At 41.4% G+C, this 21,306-nt stretch overlaps 2 long non-coding RNA genes across 2 annotated transcripts in view; one reads left to right on the top strand and one right to left on the bottom strand.

Annotated features, from left to right (window-relative positions):
• The window catches only part of LOC121020178 (uncharacterized), a 528,280-nt gene that overhangs the window by 465,211 nt on the left and 41,763 nt on the right, over positions 1 to 21,306 (top strand). The window lies entirely within an intron of this gene.
• Positions 9,509 to 11,961, bottom strand: LOC121020181 (uncharacterized). The gene is made up of 2 exons (XR_005786003.1): positions 11,059 to 11,961; positions 9,509 to 10,809 (listed from the first exon to the last, which is right to left on the bottom strand). It is a non-coding gene; the product is annotated as an uncharacterized LOC121020181 (long non-coding RNA).

Raw genomic sequence — 21,306 nt, 5'->3', positions numbered from 1 at the left:
CGACCTTAAAAATAATTATTTGATGAGCCCCAAAAGCCATCCCCCACAAAAAAAAGTGGGTAGGGGGGTTCAGCTTGAACCGTAAAATGAGAAAACCTGATACACCTCCAGTGTCTTCGCAAAAGTATGTTATTTTTCTACTTTGCTAACAAATGGTCAGAGAACGGTCTTCCCCTTCTATGTGAGCACAGTCTTGTCTCCTGAGGTTATTGGTGTAAAATAACTGAACCCCTGCAGTGAGTCCATGGAAACATCCCCAGGGGGCATGAATGGATTTGAACAGAATCTGGTTTCCTTTGTTCGGACCCTTGAAAATGGTTCCCTACTTTGGTTTTTTACCCCTCTTCTCTTTCCCCCGTTTTGCTCACTTGCCCTCCCCTGGACCTCAGTAAACAGCAAGAGTCCCATCCGCAGTTCTCAGAAGAGCTCTTCTGACACGTGCCAGGGTGGGATTGTGTCAATGGCCCTGAGTGAGGGGCATGAAACCCAGAATGACCTCTGGGTGTTCTGTCTGCAGGTTTTACAGCAGTCGAAGCAAATGGCTACTGGGGCCAGACCATAAGGATATGTCCCTCTGTCTTCTCATAGCCCCATAATCTCCAACCCGGCTTTGCTCAGGGGATTTCCTTATCAGCTGTTCCCATTAGCTCAGTCAAGCCTTTCACCTTGAGTCTCTTCTGAACCAGGGCTATCATGACAGTTGTAACCTGTGGCCTCGGTAAACTGATGCGGGCTTGCAATCACAGGGTCTGAGCACAGGAAGCAAGCGTTGTTCCCTCCCCTTACGGCCTTTCTCACTCCTCTCTTGAGTTCCCTCAGCCCACCGCTGTCACCTCAGCAATGCTCCAGCCTCTAAAACCCATGTACTCATGGACAGAATGTGTCACCCCAGATTTGGTATGTTGAAGCCCTGACCCTCAATGTGATGGATCTTGGAGGTGGGGCCTCTGGGAGGGAATAAGAGTTGGATGGAGTCATGAGGTTGGGGCCTCATAATGGCATCAGTGCACTTACGAGACAGATATGAGAGAGTAAGTACACACAAAGAAGAGGCCATGTGAGCCCACAGCAAGATGGCAGCCTTCTCCAACCCAGGAGTAGAGGCCTCAGAATAAAACCTATTTTGCCGGCACCTTGATCTTGGACTTCCCAACCTCCAGAACTATGAGAAAATAAATGTTGTCTGTGTTTTTTGTTACGGCAGCTGTAGCTGACTGATACATATTCCACTATAGTTGATGATAATCCACACAACAGGAAGTAGTAACCCCTTCTCTGAATTTACCTTCTTACTGCTATTGTCATAATCTGCTTCCGGATATAATCACACATGTACATGGATGTTTACCCTTGCAGATAATAAGCTATTTAAGGGCAGGACCATATCTCATGTCGTAGCATCTACTGCTCTGTCTTATCTAGGGTCGGTGAACTATAAAGTATTTCTCATTGTTGAAAGACACAGTTAACAATGGATGTTTTTTTTGTGTGTGTGAAGATTTCCCCACTTACTGTTTATAACATTTTACTTCTGACTGTGTTCATTTGAAATCCAAGGGAAAAAGAAAGTGAAGTTTATGACCTCTCAATGCAAATGTGAAAAAGAAGGAATCACAAAGGGATCCATTTAAAAAATAGTATGATTACAGTAATAAAAGCATTCCAATATATTTAACTATGCAAAAGGCTGAACTTCTCCCTCTCTTTGACGTATGTTCTCTGCATGCTTACCTCTGTATCTTTGCTACCATTGCAGACTTGTGTCTTGTCTCATTTTCCATTGAATTTGATCTTTTTAAGTCCAATTGAAGCCCACTTCCTGGAAGAAAATTTCTGAACTCCTACTCCATGCATTAGAGGTCTCATTTTTTTCCCACTTTTATTTGGAGTAGGGGCACCTGGGTGGCTGAGTCGGTTGAGCTTCTGGCTTCGGCTCGGGTCATGGTCTCATGGCTCATGGGTTTGGGCCCTGTGTAGAGCTCTGTGCTGACAGCTCGGAGCCTGGAGCCTGCTTTGGATTCTGTGTCTCCCTCTCTATCTGCCTCCCCTGCTCATGCTCTGTCTCTCTCTCTCTCAAGAATAAATAAACATTAAAAAAATTATGAATAAATAAATAGGAGTAGATGATTCTTGATGGGGCTCCCATATGCCCTATTTGTTTTTGTGCTTCTCATAGATAATAAGTTCTGTATCTCCCACTGGTTTGTTCTTAATTAAGATCAGTGATTGAGCTTTTTTCTTTCCTGAGAATCCCCATCAGACTGGGTACTGAGCCTGGTGCACAATTTAGGATCAGTATTTTGCTGTTGAGTTTTCATTTGTTAAGTTTAGGATAATTTTGTTCTTGGTTTTTATCATATATCCTTTTTCAAAAACTTTATTGAAGTATTCTGAAGCATTCATGTTGCAGATTGGATACCAGAAGTGACAGAAGATACATCCCCCATTCTCTTAAATATAAATTTTTGATGTCACACAAGTCTTTGTAGGCTCCCAGGTGGAAAACTGAGGGCCCTGAATCTGGTTGTGTGCAATGCTTCTGGTGTTTCTTACCTTCATCTCCCTCATTCGGGCATCTCTCCTGACCTCTTGCCCATGACGCCACTTGAAATCCGTGTCCAGGAATTTCCACCATTAGGACAGGGATCATCTCTGAATCAGTCTCATGGCCATGGAAAAATGAGCTCTTGCTTTCCTCTATTGGGGGCACCTCGGTGACTGAGGCAGAGAGCAGGACTTATCTGATTGGTTGTTGCTATGGAAATCAGGACCCAAATTGGGTATGATGTCATAGTGGGTAGGGTGAGGGTTGGCACCACATTTTAGACAGAATGAGGAAGCAAGCCTAGCACTCACCACAGCTTTACAGTTACTTAGGGCATAACATGTAATATTTAATTTGGCATTTTTCAGAAGCTGGTTGGCAAATTTAAACATAAGAGTTCATCAGGTTGAAACTCTTCAATGAAGTCATCATGTACCTCCATAGAAATCTTAGGGAGATTTTGATAGTCCCATCTGGTTTGGGCTTATTATTTGTATTAGAATTTTAAAATTATTTACAATAAATAAAAGTAGAAAAACTGAGTAAAGGATAAATGAAATTGAACATTCTTGTGTATATGTACAAAATAAAAATTCACTTTATAGAATCCCATGCTGACAGCTCAGAGCCTGGAGCATGCTTCGGATTCTGTGTCTCCCTCTCTCTCTACCCCTCTCCCCGCTTGCACTGCCTCTCTCTGTCTTTCAAAAATAAACATTAAATAAAATTAGAATCCCATTTATTTCAACCATTAAATTATTTAATAATAAAAACAATCTTGTAGTGGTTCTGCGAGTGTTTATAATGCATCTCTAGCACAATTGAACAGCGTAGCAGCTTGAAATAATGGAAGAAGCCCACAACACTGCACTCACCCACCCTGTCCTGTGTTGTTTTTATAACACGTTACTCCAACATACATGTTAAACCCACAATGTACTCTTCAATGTTGCTTTAAACTGTTCATTATTTTTTTTAAACGGGAGAAGAAGAGTCTTAGATTTGCCCCCATAAACTGCGTTTTCACACCCTTCCCTTTGTGTACGTTCAGTTTTCCGTCTGGTGTCCTTTCCGTTATGCCTGAAGAACTTTGTTGAAGATTTCTTGAAGAGCGTGTCTCTTGGAGACAAATTTCTCAGCTTTTCTGTGTCTTAAGAAGCCTTTATTTCCCCTCTCTTTTTTGCTGATATTTTTACTATACGTAAAATTAGAGACTGACAGTCTTGGGGTTTGTTTTTGTTTTTAGCCCTTTGTAGAGGATACTCCACAATGTTCTGACGAGCATGGTTTCCATGGGCTCAGAGTGTATGTCCTAATTCACAAAAAGAGAAAAAGGCTGCAAAGCAGCCCCAAAATTGGCATCTCGGTCTGCTAATTCCTTCCCAAGTTCACATCAGTGACATAGGTCTGCATTATCCACCTGGGAGTTCGAGCCCTGGGTATATTTTGGGCAGTGATGGATACCATCTTCCTAGGGCCAACGAGCAGCTTTGAAGAAGGAAAATGGCTAAGAACTTAAGCGGCTGATTCATCCCATTAACCAAAGGGCTTTCAAAGTGCAGATGTGCCAAAGACATCACTGCCTCCTTAAATGGATCCTACGCACTGTTGACATCAGTGTACCAGTAAGCACTGGATGCATCATGATATTTTGATGGCCATGAACACCACAGCTATGGACATTTCTCCAGAAACCACTAGACACACTTTTGACTAATTTATCTAGTTCTGCTTAAACACCTGTCAGTTGGTGGAACAATTGCTTAATATTTTTCCTTTATTTAAATGGGAAAACAGCTTATTTGCCGGAATCCACTGATTTTTGTTTTAGAATTCTAGGTACACACTCTTAAAAATAGCATTAAATGGAATAAGTGTCATGGGTTTGTACTGGCAGTATTTGCAGTGAAGAGTTACACCTTTGAATGGCAATTTTCACTTCTGGGAATCGTGTTTAATGGGGTCAGAGGCAGACATCAGACTTTTCATTTGGTCTCCATTAAGTAACAAGGAATTGGTGGGGGGGGAGGGGGTCTGTTGACCTGTTTGTGCCTAAGTGGACAATGTGCATGTAATCTGGTTGCCTGGATTTTTTTTTTTTTTTTTTTTAGCTCTTATTTCATAGCGAGCTGACATTTCAGGTGAATAACATGTGAAAGTTATTTAAACTCTCACAAATGAATCCCATACTAAACAGAAAGTCTTTGTCTTGGTTTTATTCTGGTTGCACTCTCACGTGAAAATCTCCCATAGTATCAAAGGTGAAAGATAAAACTGTAAATGATCATTTGTAAATTGGAAGAAATTAAACCTTAAAATGCACCGGATGAGGGGCACCTGGGTGGCTTAAGCATCCAACATTGGCTCAGGTCATGATCTCACAGTTGGTGAGTTCGAGCCCCGCACCAGGCTCTGTGCTGACAGCTCAGAGCCTGGAGCCTGATTTGGATTCTGTGTCTCCTTCTCTCCCTGCCCCTGCTCTGCTCATGCTCTGTCTCTCTCTCTCTCTCACACCCACACACAAATAAAGAAACATTAAAAAAAAAATTTTTAATATTAAAAAAAAGACATGACATGAAAAATAAAACCGTAAGAAATAGAGGCTGGTTGATTATGAAGCAGTGACAAGTCCTTGGAAAACAGAAATCATGTATTCCTCCTAGGGAAGAAAGCAAGATTAAACACACCAGTACAACTTAAAATACCACTTACAGTGCCTAACTGCCTGGCTGTATGTTACTCTGAATGCAGGATGGAGCACGGGTTGTTCCTAATTGACTTTGCAATGTGCTTGAGGGCCAGGCTTCAGGAAGATGCTGGTTAGTGATTGGTTATAAAGGCCCTGGCTGTAGCCGGCAGCAAAGCCTGGGGGTGGCAGGGACTTCAGACGCCTGAGCATGTGGACGCCAAGGTGAGCGGTAGCCCGGCCTCTGTCTCCTCTCTCAGAGCTTCGAACCATCACCAGCCTCTCTGCTGCTGGTGTCATAGGTGTTAGAACTCCTGTAAGATGCTATCAGATCTTAACTGAACGGTGTCAGATTTAACTGAATTCAACAAGCCATGCATACAAATCATAAAAATTAAAGCAAGGGGCGATAAGCTGAGATCACTTGGAAAACGTCACCTTTTTCCAGTCCCTCGTATAACGCGATTAATGACTTAGGTCATTACCAAAAACCATCACAGAGGCAGAAAAGCCCATAGAATCTGCTGCAACCATGCATTTTTAACTTAGTAACTTGAATTAAGCACCCACTATGTGCCAGGCAGTGATGAACGCTGTGGGTAAAGACAGATAAGAACATATGTTCCCTGTCCTGGGAGGGAACAAGGTGTACTCATAAAGGGATTCTACTATGTATGGCCACTGACGTGTTCCCTGTGCAGCACTTTCTAAACATCTTAAGAGATGACGTATTAGAATAATCATCACCTGGGGGTTGATCAGGTTAACTCTAACAGAATGAGTTTCATTGGATAATTGAAAATGAATTTATATCTTAGATGCTGGAATTGTTTATTTGCAAACTGTTGTTTTAAATGGTTTCAAGTTTATTTTCGAGAGCGAGAGAGAGTGTGACTGGAAGAGGGACAGAGAGAGAGGGAGGCACAGACTCTGAAGCAGGCTCAAGGCTCCGAGCTGTCCGTATAGAACCTGATGCAGGGCTGGAACTCACGAACCGTGAGCTCATGACCTGAGCCGAAGTCAGACACTCAACTGACTGAGCCACCCAGGCGCCCCTATTTGCAAACTATTTTAATTACCCCAAACTAGAAGTTGTCCATGTACTTTCTCAGGGAAGGTTATAACTTGTAGTGTCTAGGTTTGGTGACAAAGCCCGTAATTACAGAAAAGTAATGACAGCAAAAAAGAGTACATACATTTTATTCTCAGAACTGCGGCCTTACTGTTACTGATTTCTGAAAGCAATGTCATCATTTAGAACAAAAATGACCATTACAGTATAAATTTTACTTCTTCATGATATTAACCTAACTTTTCAGGTTTTATTTATGCACTTCTGTGTCTCAAATTGTTCCTCTTTGCCACTAGTATTTAAATTTTTTTTAATGCTTATTATTTTTGAGAGACAGAGACAGAGACCAAGCAGGGAGGGGGCAGAGAGAGAGGGAGGCATAGAATCCAAAGCCGGCTCCAGGCTCTGAGCTGTCAGCACAGAGCCTGATGCGGGGCTCGAACTCACAGACCACGAGATCATGACCTGAGCCGTAGTCGGCTGCCCAACCAACTGAGCCATCCAGACGCCCCCCCCACTTTGCCACTATTATTATATATTTGATCTATTCCTGTTATAGTCCGTACAAATAAGCTTTTTTCAAAGACACGTTCAGAACTCTTTCTCCTGCTTGGTGTAATACCAGTGCTAGAATGCTAACATGGAGGCTGGTCTAGGCCAGCACTTCTCAAACACTAATGTGCCCACTGCGTACCTGGGGTCTTGTTAGAAAACAGATGCTGATTCTGCAATGGTGTGCAAGACCACTGTCATGAAATGCACAGACTTAGACGGCTTTCAGACCAAGTCCTATTTTCTTATACCCAAGTTTGTCATGAAGCGGGTTGTTAATTTGACAAACCATGGGCCACTTGGAATGGTTGGGCATGCGTAGTCATGATCTTTGTGTCTGCCATTGCAAAATAATCTGTCTACAGTTAACATCATCCCCGCAAGTAGATCGGAATGCTCTGTTAGTTTTGTTTTGTGTAATAATTGTTGTGTGCTAATCAGGGAAGATGATGGGCACAAATTATTGTCATCTAATTAAATTCAGACACAGTGATCACAGTGAATTACCTGCATTACAGGCTTATTTTTTCTTTTTTCTTTTTTTTTAATTTTTTTTAATGTTTATTTATTTTTGGGACAGAGAGAGACAGAGCATGAACGAGGGAGGGGCAGAGAGAGAGGGAGACACAGAATCAGAAGCAGGCTCCAGGCTCTGAGCCATCAGCCCAGAGCCTGACGCGGGACTCGAACTCACGGACCACGAGATCGTGACCTGAGCTGAAGTCGGACGCTTAACCGACTGAGCCACCCAGGCGCCCCCAGGCTTATTTTTTCTAACAGTTATAACGATAGCAACCGTAGTATTACGTACAATGTAACTGAGTGAGCACCTGTGATGTGTTTCACGGTGTAATGACATCAAATCCTACCAACAACCTTAAAACTTAGGTATCATTTTATCCCTGTGTTGCTGTGACGAAACTAACTTTTTGAGAAGTTAATTCATTTATTCTTTATATCATTTCTAGCAAGTTAAAAGTGGAACCAAAGATTCAAGCCCACACAGATTCTTTTTCTTTTCCCAGATCTGGCTGCGGCTTAGTTTCAAACTTCCATTGTGCCAGTCGAAAAGCTGCCACTTCCTGAAGGTGAACTTGCCAGTACATTTTCTGTCTTTTGAACTCCTTTCTCTCAGAGAGGTGTCACTTTCCAGGAGGTGATCTGTTGCTCATTTCAGCTGAATTGTCAGCCCCATCTTGGGCCCTCAGCCCTCTTCTGTTCTAAAGCTCCGCCGTATGTCTCTGGGGCCCTCAGAGAGTCAGAAGACGGCCCGTATCCCGCTATCTTACTCTCCCACATATATATTTTCCCCTTTGGAGGCAGGGATTGCCTCTTACAAGAGTTTCAGGTGCGGAAGGGAAATTTCATCTGCTTCTTGATATGAGGCAGCCATGCCCACCCCCACCAGCAGGCATGGTGCTGTGCTATCCCCTCATGGGCTCCTTACTGTTGGGACTCTGGTGTCCCTCTGCTTGGAGAGGTGCATGTCCCATGGTGCACTGCTCTCACTTGAGGACTTAAGGCCATACCCTTATGGTTTTGAGTTCTCAAATGATCTGACTCTTGATACTTAAATGCAAAATTTGGAATAAAAACAAATTACTTTCTCAAGCACCAGTTTCTTGGAAGAAATGCTTTGCTCAAGATCAGTACTTCTGCTGTGAAATGAAAAAGAGCTCAGCTTTGCTACTCAAAGCCACACATTTCACTCCAGCCTTCCTGGGTTCTTGTGTGCTCATCCTCTTGAGGAGCAGTAAGTTTCAGCCCGATGGCTTTCAGTGCTGATGCTCTGCAAAATATAAAGAGTTACCAAGAATAAAACATGCACCAGATATTACTTCCAAAAAAAGGGTTAAATATTTATTTTTGAGAGAGAGCGACAGAACATAAGCAGCAGAGTGGCAGAGAGAGAGGGAGACACAGAATCTGAAGCAGGCTCCAGGCTCCGAGCTGTCAGCACAGAGCCCCACGTGGGGCTCAAACCCATGAACTGCAAGATCATGACCTGAGCCAAAGTTGGATGCTTAACTGACTGAACCACCCAGGTGCCCCACTTGCAAAAATTTTTTAAAGGGCATATTCATATGTTTGGAAATAAGAGTACAAATGTGAACAGGATGCTTTTGGACAGCAATCATCCAGAAAATAATTAAGCAGGTGACACATGTATTTTTCTTATACACATACCACTGTGGAGGTTGATTCAAGAAACTGCCCTGGGGTCCCTGAGTGGCTCAGTCAGTTAAGCATCGGACTTTGGGTCAGGTCATGATCTCATGGCTTGTGAGTTCGAGCCCAGCATGAGGCTCTGTGCTGACAGCTCGGAGCCTGGAGCCTGCTTCGGATTCTGTGTCTCCCCCTCTCTCTCTCTGCCCCTCCCCTGCTTACACACACTCTCTCTCTGTCTTTCAAAAATAAAGAAACATTAGAAGAAACTGCCCTTATTGGAAATATTTTGATTTCTGTAACTATCTGAAGCCAAAAAGAGAAGGGATTTATCTGAGATGAAATGTCACCAAGGTTTTATAGAATTCCTGAATGAGTCTCTTGAAACGCTATGGAAGTGTTAATACGACAAATCAAAATTTTGTTTTCTGTGCATTTTGGTTTAGGTTTTGTTTTCCATTCTCTTTTATTATGATTTTCTTATCTGTGTAGAATTGCTCAAATCAAGGATGGATCTCTCTCTCTTTTTTTTTCCTGTCTTTTTGAATTACTGCTAAAGGAAAGTTACAATTTTTAAAAAACTGAAGTGTTTTCCAGGAGTTCTTATAATCCCAAGCTAGGTAAACTGATATAATTTATACTGATAGTGTAGACATTGACCATTCTTTTTTTTTTTCTCCACAAAGGCAATTTTTTTGAACCAAAGTTACGACTGATAGAGAACAGATATTTTGCTAAAATGGAAATGAAAATTATATGCGTACCTGAATTCACGCTGATTGTGTCTGCAGAAAGTTTACCAGGAGGCCGAGGGTACAGGAGGAACAGTCTCTCTCCAGAGTTATCCTGGGGGAAAGTGGTATCGTGTGACTTGTAACGCTCTGTGAACGTCATTGTAAGCTATTGCCTACAGATGTCTGATGGAGCAAACAGACCATGAGAATGCCCGCCTCTCGTGAAATCTCCTTACAAGCCTTTTCAACTCACTCGAGATTTATGGGTCCTGGATCCAAAGACAGGCACACAAACCTCATTCCTCCAGTTACATCTGTAAGACAATACCAGATTCGCCATCTTGTTTGCAGGCACCAAAGGGTGATGGGTTTTGAGCGTTTAAAGTGCTTACCTCTGCATTTGGGGGAAGTATGGAAAATCACTTAGGGGTCCCCATTGTCAGGTGTCTCCCATGGAAGCTTCCAGCCAGTGCATGTGAGGAAACAAAGCCCAGAGAAACCAACAGGCTTATGAAATGGCACCTCCATTTGGGACTTCTCAGTTCTCTGTGCATCAGGAAATGTATATTGCTTCCTTGAAGGAGCCATATTTTGGGGGTTACATAATGATGACTATCTCATCATGGATTGTTGTCTTAAGAATAAAACCACCTCAGCTCTTCTTTTTTACGAAAATGTATGTAATTAAGTGAAGAATTAAATATGCAGTTGTTCATTTCTCCATTTGGCAGTATTCCTGTAATGGGTGAAAGAGTTTATAGTAATCTACAAAGAGCCAACATGCAAACAACATCATGGATAGTATCTCAAGTTTTCAACAAGCGTAATATGAAATAGGCAGGTGGGGCCGCCACTGGTGTTTACGGGAAACATAAGTACTGTTAAATCTAGATGCAGTGGGGATTTAGCATCTGTTGAAGGTTCTTCTGATGTTCATCTTACATGGCTTAGATTCCCAGGGCAGTGAATTGAGTTGAAGAGCATAGAGCATGAATGCGGTATCCATAAGTAAATGAGTTCCCTAAGTAAAAAAAAAAAAAAATTATTTCATGACCTGTTATTTTTTTTTATTTTATTTTATTTTTAATTTTTTTTTAACGTTTATTTATTTTTGAGACAGAGAGAGACAGAGCATGAACGGGGAAGGGGCAGAGAGAGAGGGAGACACAGAACCGGAAACAGGCTCCAGGCTCCGAGCCATCAGCCCAGAGCCTGACGTGGGGCTCGAACTCACGGACCGCAAGATCGTGACCTGGCTGAAGTCGGACGCTTAACCGACTGCGCCACCCAGGCGCCCCATGACCTGTTATTTTTAAAAATCTGATCGTGGGTCACAGAATGGAGCATGGGTTTGGGGCAGTGACCAGGGAGTAGGACCAGGTGGAAAGATCCTGTGTCTCGAGAGTTGTTTGCATCACATGTTACACAAGATTGGTACCTGGGCAGCTGTCAGCCTCAAAAGGGTGAATGAAGCAGATAATGATGGAGACGACTTTCCCCGGAGCAACCGACATGTCACCGTCACATGGACACTCCACACTTGACTACCTAGCTCGGGTTGTACATCCTGGGAACAGGCTTCGGTTCTAACTTGATGTCGTATGGACTCGGGAGACCTCCAGTAACTTGCTAGTGGAAGAACCATATCCTCCCTCTGAGTTACCAAACCTGAGCTTTTGGAACTTGCGAACTGGCTGTCCCTCTGGCTGTCCCTGGAGGTTGCCCTTCCCGAGAGAGCCACCATCAGGAACAGCTTTGGCAGAGGTTATTTTGCATCTTGAGGATGCTCAGGTGCTAGTATTTCCCGAGCTGAGAAGAGTATGGCCATAGTGCTTTGGCTTAAATCCCCTTGGCCGAATGCTTTCCACACGTTCACCATCCAAGACTCCACGCACAGTGTAGACAGGCCTGTGTGTTTCTCTGCAGGAGAGAAAGAGGAACCATTAGAGACTAAGCTTCAGATACCGTGGTGATTTATCAGTAAATATTCTGACATCTCTTCTTTTCACTGAGTGGGTAGAACGACGGATCATGTCTTAAAAAGCATAATGAACGCAGTGTTGTGTTAGTTTTTGGTGTACGATATAGTGACTCAATGATTCTGTACGTTACTGCTCATCACAGTGTGCTCTTCAAACCCATCACCCCTTACCCCCTTCCCCTACCTCCCCTCCCTCCTGCCTCTCCCCACCTCCCCTCACTTCCCCATCCCCTCACCTCCCCCCAATCCCCCCTCCCCCCCCTCCCCTCATTCCCCCCTCCCCCATCTCCCCTCTGGTAATCATCAGTAATGTTCTCTGTTGTTAAGTGTCTGTTTTTTCATTTGTCTCTTTTTTCCTTTGCTCATTTGTTTCTGAAAGTCTACATCTGAGGGAAATGATATGGTATTTGTCTTTCTCTGACTCACTTCACTTAGCATTATATTCTCTAGCTCCATCCATGTTGTGGCCAATGGCAGGTTCTGTTCTTTCTTATGGCTGATAGTCCATTGTATATATGCTACCACATCCTCTTTATCCATTCATCTGTGAAAGCGCACTTACTCATAATATCCTTAAAGCCTATTCAGAAATAAGGACCTTAATCACCATTTATGGGATTCAGCCCATTTCCTACCTCTACTCCTTCCACAGACAGGGGAACCATAGGATGCGTTTTCCGCATAGAGTGTTGGCACCCACTATTTCTGGCCTAAATTCCTCAAATGTGTATGTCATGCTGATATCATTTCTGAAAGTTCTCCGGTGACATTGAACTCTGTGAACAGTCTGAGCACATTGTATACATATAACTAAGTTTGCATTCTGTCACTGGAAGCTGTTTGCATTAATTCTTATTGTCATATTTCATTTAATAATGTTACTTCAGAGAACATAGTTCACAAAATTGAGAATGACCATGGAAAGAAGCTCACACCACATTATATTACAGTTCACCATTAATAAATAAGCACATTGTAACGTGTATTAATTCAAATCTAGAAAAGCTTGATAGTTTCCAGGTTTTACATTTGGCATTGGACTTTGCAGAAATTTTGCAATTGGCGTTAAGAAGTTTAGGCATCCCTGAGAAACTTAACAGGAACCCATGGGGGAGGGGAAGGAAAAAAAAAAAAAAGAGGTTAGAGTGGGAGAGAGCCAAAGCATAAGAGACTGTTGAGAACTGAGAGCAAACTGAGGGCTGATGGGGGGTGGGAGGGAGGGGAGGGTGGGTGATGGGTATTGAGGAGGGCACCTTTTGGGATGAGCACTGGGTGTTGTATGGAAACCAATTTGACAATAAATTTCATATATAAATTAAAAAAAATAAAATAAAATAAAAATAAAATAAAAAAATAAAAGAACCCTTGAGATAAAGGGGAAAAAAAAAAAAAAAAGTTTAGGCATCCCAGACATTGTGCATCAAATACTGCACTCCCAAACAGTGGGAGAAACCTAAATATTATTAGGCATGCTTCCGGCTAATCATGTTAAGTTTCAGCACACTTTGTGTTACAAGGCATTCTGCTTACAGAGAGTATAAACAGGTATTCTTGTTAAAGTTTTCCGTAAATTCGTGTTCTTCCTTTCTGCTTTCCTGGACCCTGACTTATGTTCCTCATAAGCCTGATAGGACAGATAGCCTGATAGGACAGAGCAAAGATCTGTCAGAAAGCAAGATCCATCATGAAACTCAATTCATCCCCAAATTTAGTCAGGATGCACTAAAATGCAAGTTATCAGTTCCTCAAGCATGTGTAATTACTCAGGTTTGTTAAAAAATTTATTACTGAGGCATAGTTGACATACGACATATTTTTAATTTTTTCTGATTTTCATCCCTACTTTTATTTTCGTCAATTTTTGTTTTGATATATAATCAAACATATAGACGTGTCTAAATGTAGTGTAAAACCGACTAAAAATTGTTACCGAATTCTGGATACGTTGTTTGCCACATTTTCCTAGCTGTATTTCTTCGTTCCTTCTTCTCTTCTCTTTTTTCTTTTTCTTTTTCTTCCTCTCCTCTCCTCCTTTCACTTTCTATCATCTATCTGTCTGTTCATCTCTGTCTATCATCTCTCTCTCTTGTCTCTTTCCTCTTTGCTCTTTTGTGCATACACATACAGGTGACACACATACACATGCCCCTGTATACAAAATACTTGCATAATTTCCTGAACTGTTTGAAACTGAGTTGTCAGTTTCACGCCCGTGTAGCCCAGAGCATCATGGTGCATATTTCCTAAGGATAAAGGCTGCGTGAGCCTGATACAGTTATCAAAATCAGGGAATGTAATGTTGGCACGACCCTGTTCTCTGATTCTCATCCGTGCACAAACTTTGACCATAGTCTCTATAATTTCCTTTCCACCTGTGTCTTTCCTTTTGCAGGACCCAGTCCACAACCAGGAGCTGCATTACTTTGTCACACATCCTTCATTTGCTTCATTGTAGAGCAGTCTCCCTTCCTGCTTAATGACATTGATGTTTCTGAGGATTATAGGCCAGTTCTTTTATGGAATGCATGGTTCCTCATGATTAGATCCAGTTTATTCATTGTGGGCAAGAACACCATATACCAGATGTTGTGTTCTTTGCACTGCCTCATGTCAGGGTGCACCTGATGTCCCGGTATCCAGTTACTGGTCATGTCAAACTGCATCACTTGGTTCAGGTGACATTTCCTTGATTTTTTTTTTCCTGTAAAGTTACTCATCTTCCCTTGGCTGTTCATAAAAAATGTATGGTATGGATAAGAAATCAGTGAAATATATCTTGAGACCACGTATATATAATCTGTTCATCAAACTCCTTTTGTATCTGGTTGCCATTAATGCCAATGTGATGGTTGGAAAATGGTGATTTTCTCTCCATTTATTCATAATGTATTAGTTGGCATTCTCCTTTATGTTTTTTTTTTTTGTATTGGCCATCAGTATGGACTCATTGATAATGCAAATGCATTTTATTGACGTGATCCCTTTTCAGGCTGGCACCTGTTCTGACGTGTTCCCAGCAATTCTTACGCGCTTTCTGACATAACCTTATCATTGCTTCTTTAAAATTTTTTTAAGTTTATTTATTTTAAGAGAATGAGTGGGGGGAAGCGGCAGAGAGAGGGAGAGAGAGAATCCCAAGCAAGCTCTGCACTGTCAGCGCGGAGCCCGATGCGGGGCTTGAATGCGCCAACCGTGAGATCATGACCCTAGCCGAAACCAAGAGTCACACGCTTTCGCCGACTGAGCCACCCAGGTGCCCCACATGATCATTGTTTCTTAAATGTCAAAATGAAGATGAAAATAAATGGCAGTCCCCACAGATAAATTGTACCTGGAAAACAAACTCAGCAATTATGCAATGCTAAAATCGAATTTAATGAGACCTAGTCTGGTGTAGATGGTAACCGAATTATTTTCATGAAAATCTATCAGTGTTTTAATGTCGTAATGGAGTCTTTGAATGCTAGTTAAGTGACCACCTGGTTCATCGTACCAAGGTCTTACTCAACAGTGGTGCCGAAGCTAATTTTGAATGGTTCCCATAGTTGAGTGTACCTATTAAACTTTGTTTTTAATTCCAGTATAGTTAGCATACGGTATACTTTATATAAGTTCAAACATACAATATAGTGATTCAAGAGTTCTGTACATTACCCCGTGCTCATCACGATAAGTGTACGCTTCCTCCCTTTCACCTTTTTCACCCATCCCTCACCCACCTCCCCTCTGGTGACCACCAGTCTGTTCCCTGTAGTTAAGAGTCTGGTTTTTTATTTGTCACTTTTTTTCATTGTTCATCTGTTTTTTAAATTCCACATATCAGTGAAATCATATGGTATTTGTCTCTTTGACTTATTTTGCGTAACATTATCCATCCATCCATATATCCATTCATCTACCAATGGATACTTGGGCTGCTTCTATAATTTGGCTATTGTAAATAATGCTGCAGTAAACACAGGGGTGCGTGTAGCTTTTTGAACTTGTGTTTTCATATTCTTTGGGTAAATACCCAGGAATAAAATTACTAAATCTTACAGAATTTATAATTTTTAATTTTTTGAGGAACCTCATACTGTGCTACACAGTGGCTGCACAGTGCAGTAGGGTTCCTTTTTTTCCACATCCAAACAGGAATGAGGTGATATCCCATCGTGGTTTTTATTTGCATTTCCCTGATGATGAGTGATGTTGAGCCTCTTTCCATGTGCCTGTGGGCCAGATATCTGCATTTCTTCTTTGGCAAAATGTCTCTTCATGCCTTCTTTAGTTGGATTATTTGGCATTTGGGTGTTGAGTTGTATTAATTCTTTATATATTTTGGATACTAACCCCTTATTGGAAAAGTCAATTGCAAATGTCTTCTCCCATTCAGTAGGTTGTCTTTTACTTTTGTTGATGGTTTCTTTTCCTATGCAGCTTTTTATTTTCTTGTAGTTCCAATAGGTTATTTTTTATGTAGTGTCTCTTGCCTCAGGAGACATATCTAGAAAAATGTTGCCACGGACAGTGTCAGAGAAATCACTACCTATGCTCTCTTCTAGGATTTTTATGGTTTCCTGTCTCACATTTAAGTCTTAATCCATTTTGAATTTATTTTTATGTACAGTATAAAAGAGAGATCCTGTTTCATTCTTTTGCATGTAGCTGTCCACGTTTCCCAACACCATTTGTTTGAAGAGACTCTGGTTTTCCCATTGTATATGCTTGCCTCCTTTGTCAAAGATGCATCAAATATATAATCGCGGGTTTATTTCTGGGCTCTGTGTTCTGTTCTCCTGATCCGTCTGTCTGTCCTTGTGCCAGTACATTACTGTTTTGATTACTCTAACTTTGTAATGTATCTTGAAATCTGGGATTGTGTTTCCTTCTTTTTCAAGACTGCTTTGGCTATTTGGGGTCTTCTTTGGTTCCATACACATGCTAGGATTATTTGTCCTGGTTCTGTGAAAAATACTGTTGGTATTTTGATAGGGATTGCATTAAATCTGTAGAGCGCTTTGGGTAATACGGACATTTTTGGGTAATACGTTATGTATTCTTCTAATCCGTGAGAATGGAATGTCTTTTCATTTCTTTGTGGCATATTCAGTGTCTTTCATTAGTGTTGTATAGTTTTCAGACTCCAGGTCTCTCAACTCTTTGGTTAAGTTTATTCATAGATATTTTATTATTTTTGCTGTCATTATAAACAGGATTGTTTTCTTGATTTCTCCTTCTGTTATTTCCTTATTAGTGTATAAAGGTGCAATGGTTTTATGTATATTCATTTTGTATCCTGGGACCTTACTGAATTCCTTTATGAATTCTAGTAGTTTTTTGGTGGAGGCTTTAGGGTTTTCTATATAGAGTGTCTTTTCATCTGCAAATAGTGAACATTTTACTTCTTCCTCCCAATTTGGATACCTTTTATTTCTTTTTATTGTCTGTGGCTATAGCTGTGGCTAGGACTTCCAGTACTATGCTGAATAAAAGTGGTAAGAGTAGAGATCCTTGTCTTATTCCTGATCTTAGGGGGAAAGCTCTCAGTTTTTCTCATTGAGTATGATGTTAGCTGTGGGTTTTTCATAGATGGCCTTTATTTTATTGAGGTTATGTTCCCTCTAAACCTTTGTTGAGGGTTTTTTTTTTTTATCATGAATGGATGTACCTTCTCAATGTTTTTTTTCTTTTTGCATCTATTGAAATAATCATTGTGGTTTTGATTCTTTCAAAATCAAAACATTGATTGATTTGTAAATATTGAACCACCCTTGCATCCCAGGACTAAGTCCCACCTGATTTTGGTGAATGACTTTTTTAAATTGTTTAATGTTTGTTTGTTTTTGAGAGAGAGAGCATGAACGGGGGAGGAACAGAGAGATAGGGAGACACAGAATCAGAAGCAAGCTCCAAGCTCTAAGCTGTCAGCACAGAGCTTGACGCGGGGCTCAAAGTCACAAACCGCAAGATCATGACCTGAGCTGAAGCTGGATGTTTAAGTGATTGAACCACCTAGGTTCCAGGTACCCCTGGAGAATGATTTTTTTTTTAAATGCATTGTCGGATTTGATTGGCTGATTTTTTTTTTTTTGAGCATTTTTGCATCCATGTTCATCAGAGATATTGACCTGTAGTTCTTTTTTATAGTGTCTTTATCTAGTTTTGGTATCAGGACAATGCCAGCCTCATAGAATATATGGAAACTTTTCTTCCCCTTCTATTTTTTGTAGTAGTTTGAGAAGAATAAAGAGGTATTAACTTTTCTTTAAATGTTTGCTCGAATTCCCCTGCGAAGCCATCTGGTCTTGGACTTTTCTTGGGAGTTTTTTTGATTATTGATTCAATTTCATCGCTGGTAGTCTGTTCAAATTTTCTGTTTCTTCAATTCAGTTTTTGGAGGTTATATGTTTCTAGGAATTTATCCATTTCTTCTAGGTTGTCCAAATATTTGGCATATAATTGTTTGCAGTATTCTCTTACCATCCTCCACACCTCTGCTGTGTTGGTTACTTCTCCTCTCTCATCCTGATTTTGTGTATTTGAGTCCTCTCCCTGTCTCCCTCTGGCTACAGATTTATCAATTTTGGTGGTCTTTTTAAAGAACCAGCTCCCGTGTTCATTTATCTGCTCTATTGTGTTTTTAGTTCGTATTTCAATTATACCTGCTCTAATCTTTAGTACTTCCTTCCTTCTACTGGCTTGAGATTTTGTTTATTCTTTTTTCTAGCTCCTTTAGGTGTATGGTTAGGTGGTTTATCTGATCTTCTTGCTTCTTGAGGTAGGCCTGTGTTGCTATAACCTTCCCTCTTAGAACAGCTTTGCTGCATCCCAAAGATTTTGGACCATTGTGCTTTCATTTGCACTTCTCTCCGTGCATTTTCTCATATCCTCTTTGATTTCCTGGTTGACTCATTCACTGTTTAGTAGCATGTCATGTAAACTCCGTGAGTTTGTGCTTTTCCCAGATTTTTTTCTTGTGGTTGATTTCTAGTTGCATAGCATTGTGGTCAGAAAAGATGCATGGTATGACTTCAATCTTCAATCTTCTTGAATTAGTTTGAGACTTGTTTTATGGCCTAATATGTGGTGATCTTTGCTGGAGAATGTTCCATGTGCACTTGAAAAGAATGTGTATTCTGTTTTAGGATGGAATATTCTGAGTGTATCTGTTAGATCCATCTGGTCTAGTGTGTCATTCAAACCACTGTTTCCTTGTTGATTTCCTGTCCGGATGATCTATCCATTGATGTAAGTGGGGTGTTCAAATCCCCTACTATTATTGCATGATTATCAATTACTTCCCTTCTGTTTTTTATTAACTGCTTTGTGTATTTGTGTGCTCTCACCTGTGTGCATAAATATTCACAATCCTTATAACTTCTTGTTGGGTTGTTCCCTTTGCGATCGTGTAGTATTGTCCTTTGTCTCTCACTGCAGTCTTTGTTTTATTTTTTTTTTCAACGTTTATTTATTTTTGGGACAGAGAGAGACAGAGCATGAATGGGGGAGGGGCAGAGAGGGAGGGAGACACAGAATCAGAAACAGGCTCCAGGCTCCGAGCCATCAGCCCAGAGCCTGACGCGGGGCTCGAACTCACGCGAGATCATGCGAGATCTCGCGAGATCATGACCTGAGAGGAAGTCGGACGCTTAACCGACTGCGCCACCCAGGCGCCCCCAGTCTTTGTTTTAAAGTCCATTCTGTCCATTGTAAGTATCGCTACCCAGCTTTCATTTCACTTCATTTGCATGGGAAGTGGTTTTCCATCCCTTCACTTTCAATCCGCATGTGTCTTTAGGTCTGAAAGGAGTCTCTCTTAGGCAGCATGCAGATCAGAAGCAAGCTCCGGGCATTTCTATCCATTCGGTCACCGTCTGTCTTTTGATTCGAGCATTTAGTCCATTTACGTTCAAAGTAATTATCAATAGCTATGTACTTATTGCCATGTGTTACTTGTTTTATGGTTGTTTTTGTAGTTCTTCTCTGAGCCTTCCCTTGCTGTTTTTTCTCAGGGTTTGCTGGCTTTCTTTAGTGATGAACTTGGGTTCATTTCTCTCTCTCTCTTTGCATATCTATTTAGTGGTTTTTGATTTGTGGTTACCATGAGGTTTATATATAACCTCTAAATGCATACAGCAGTCTATATTAAGTTGATGGTTGCTTAAGTTTGAACCCATTGTAAAAGCAATAAATTTTAACTCCCCTCCCCCACATTTAGGTATATGGAGCCATACTTCCGTATTTTCATTTTGTGAATCCTTTGACAGATTTTTAGATGTACTTAATCTTATTGATTTTGTGCTTCCTACTTTTCTTCTGTTTATGGTCTTCCTTTTTCACCCCAAAAGCCCCCTTTAACACTTCTCATAGGGCTGGATCAGCAGTGATGAATTCCTTTAAGTTTTGTTTATCGGGGAGACTCTTTATGTCTCCTTCTATCCTTCTGTCTTTGCTGAATAGAGTATTCTTGGTTGCACATTTTCCTTGCAGCCCTTTGAATACATCATGCCACTCCTTTCCGGACTACAGAATTTTGCAGAAAAATGAGCCGACAGCCTTATGGGGTTTCCATCGTATGTAGTATGGACCTCCTTGGGTTGATTTTCTTGAGTGCTGTCTATGCCTCCTGGACCTGAATTTCTGTTTTATTTTCCGGATTCAAGAAGTCAGCAGTTATTTCTTCAAATACATTTTCTGCCCCCTTTTCTCTGTCTTCACATTCTGGGATCCCTATAATGCAAATGTTAGTATGCATGGTGATGTCATTGAGTTCCCTTAATCTATTTTCATTTATTGTGATTATTGTTTTTCTCTGACACCTACTCAGTCTGATTGCTTTCCATTACTCTGTCCTCCACGTCACTGATCCATTTTTCTACTTCCTCTCTCCTATTTATTCCTTCTGATGTTATTTTTTTTAATTTCTGTTATTGTGTGCTTCATCTCTGATTGGTTCTTCCTTATGTTTTCTACCTCTTTGTTAAGGGTCTCACTGATGTCCCCGGTCTTTTTCAAGTCCGGTGAGTATTTTTATGACCATTACTTTAAATTCTCTATCACACATATTACTTACATTTGTTCATTTAGGTCTCTTGATTTGATTTTGTCCTCTTCTTTCATTTGGGATGTTTTCCTGTCTCTCCTTTTGTGTAACAGTGTCTGTTTCTCTGTGTTAGGAAAGTGATCTCCATCTCCTCGTCTTGAAAGTAGTGACCCCATGAAGAAGAGGCCGCATAGTGGCCTGTGGTGCAGTGTCCCCCGTTCACCAGAACCTGACCCTTCACGCATGTCTCCTGTGTGCATTGCCATGTGTCCTTGTGTCGTGGCTGAACTGTGTTCACCTTCAGTCCAGTCACCTGCGGTGGCTCCCTTTCCCTGTTGTGGGCAGGCTTTGGTCCCTCTGTGGTTCGTGGGCCAGCCTGGGTCTGCCTTGGGCTTGACTTGAATCAGACCAGGCCTCTGACAGAGAGGCATCAGCAGTGACCTGCAGGGCATCGTCCCTGTTTGTGCCCTGAGAAGCTTTTATTGGTGGGCAGAGACCGCAGCCAGATGTCTGCCTTCGGCGTACTGCTGGGGCTGTCATCAGAC

This window comes from Herpailurus yagouaroundi, unplaced genomic scaffold (genome assembly GCF_014898765.1).
Source record: "Herpailurus yagouaroundi ecotype Mexico unplaced genomic scaffold, PumYag 248, whole genome shotgun sequence".
Lineage (NCBI taxonomy): Eukaryota > Metazoa > Chordata > Mammalia > Carnivora > Felidae > Herpailurus > Herpailurus yagouaroundi.
Note: the sequence above shows the minus strand (reverse complement) of the source record. Positions and strands in the feature narration are given on the sequence as shown.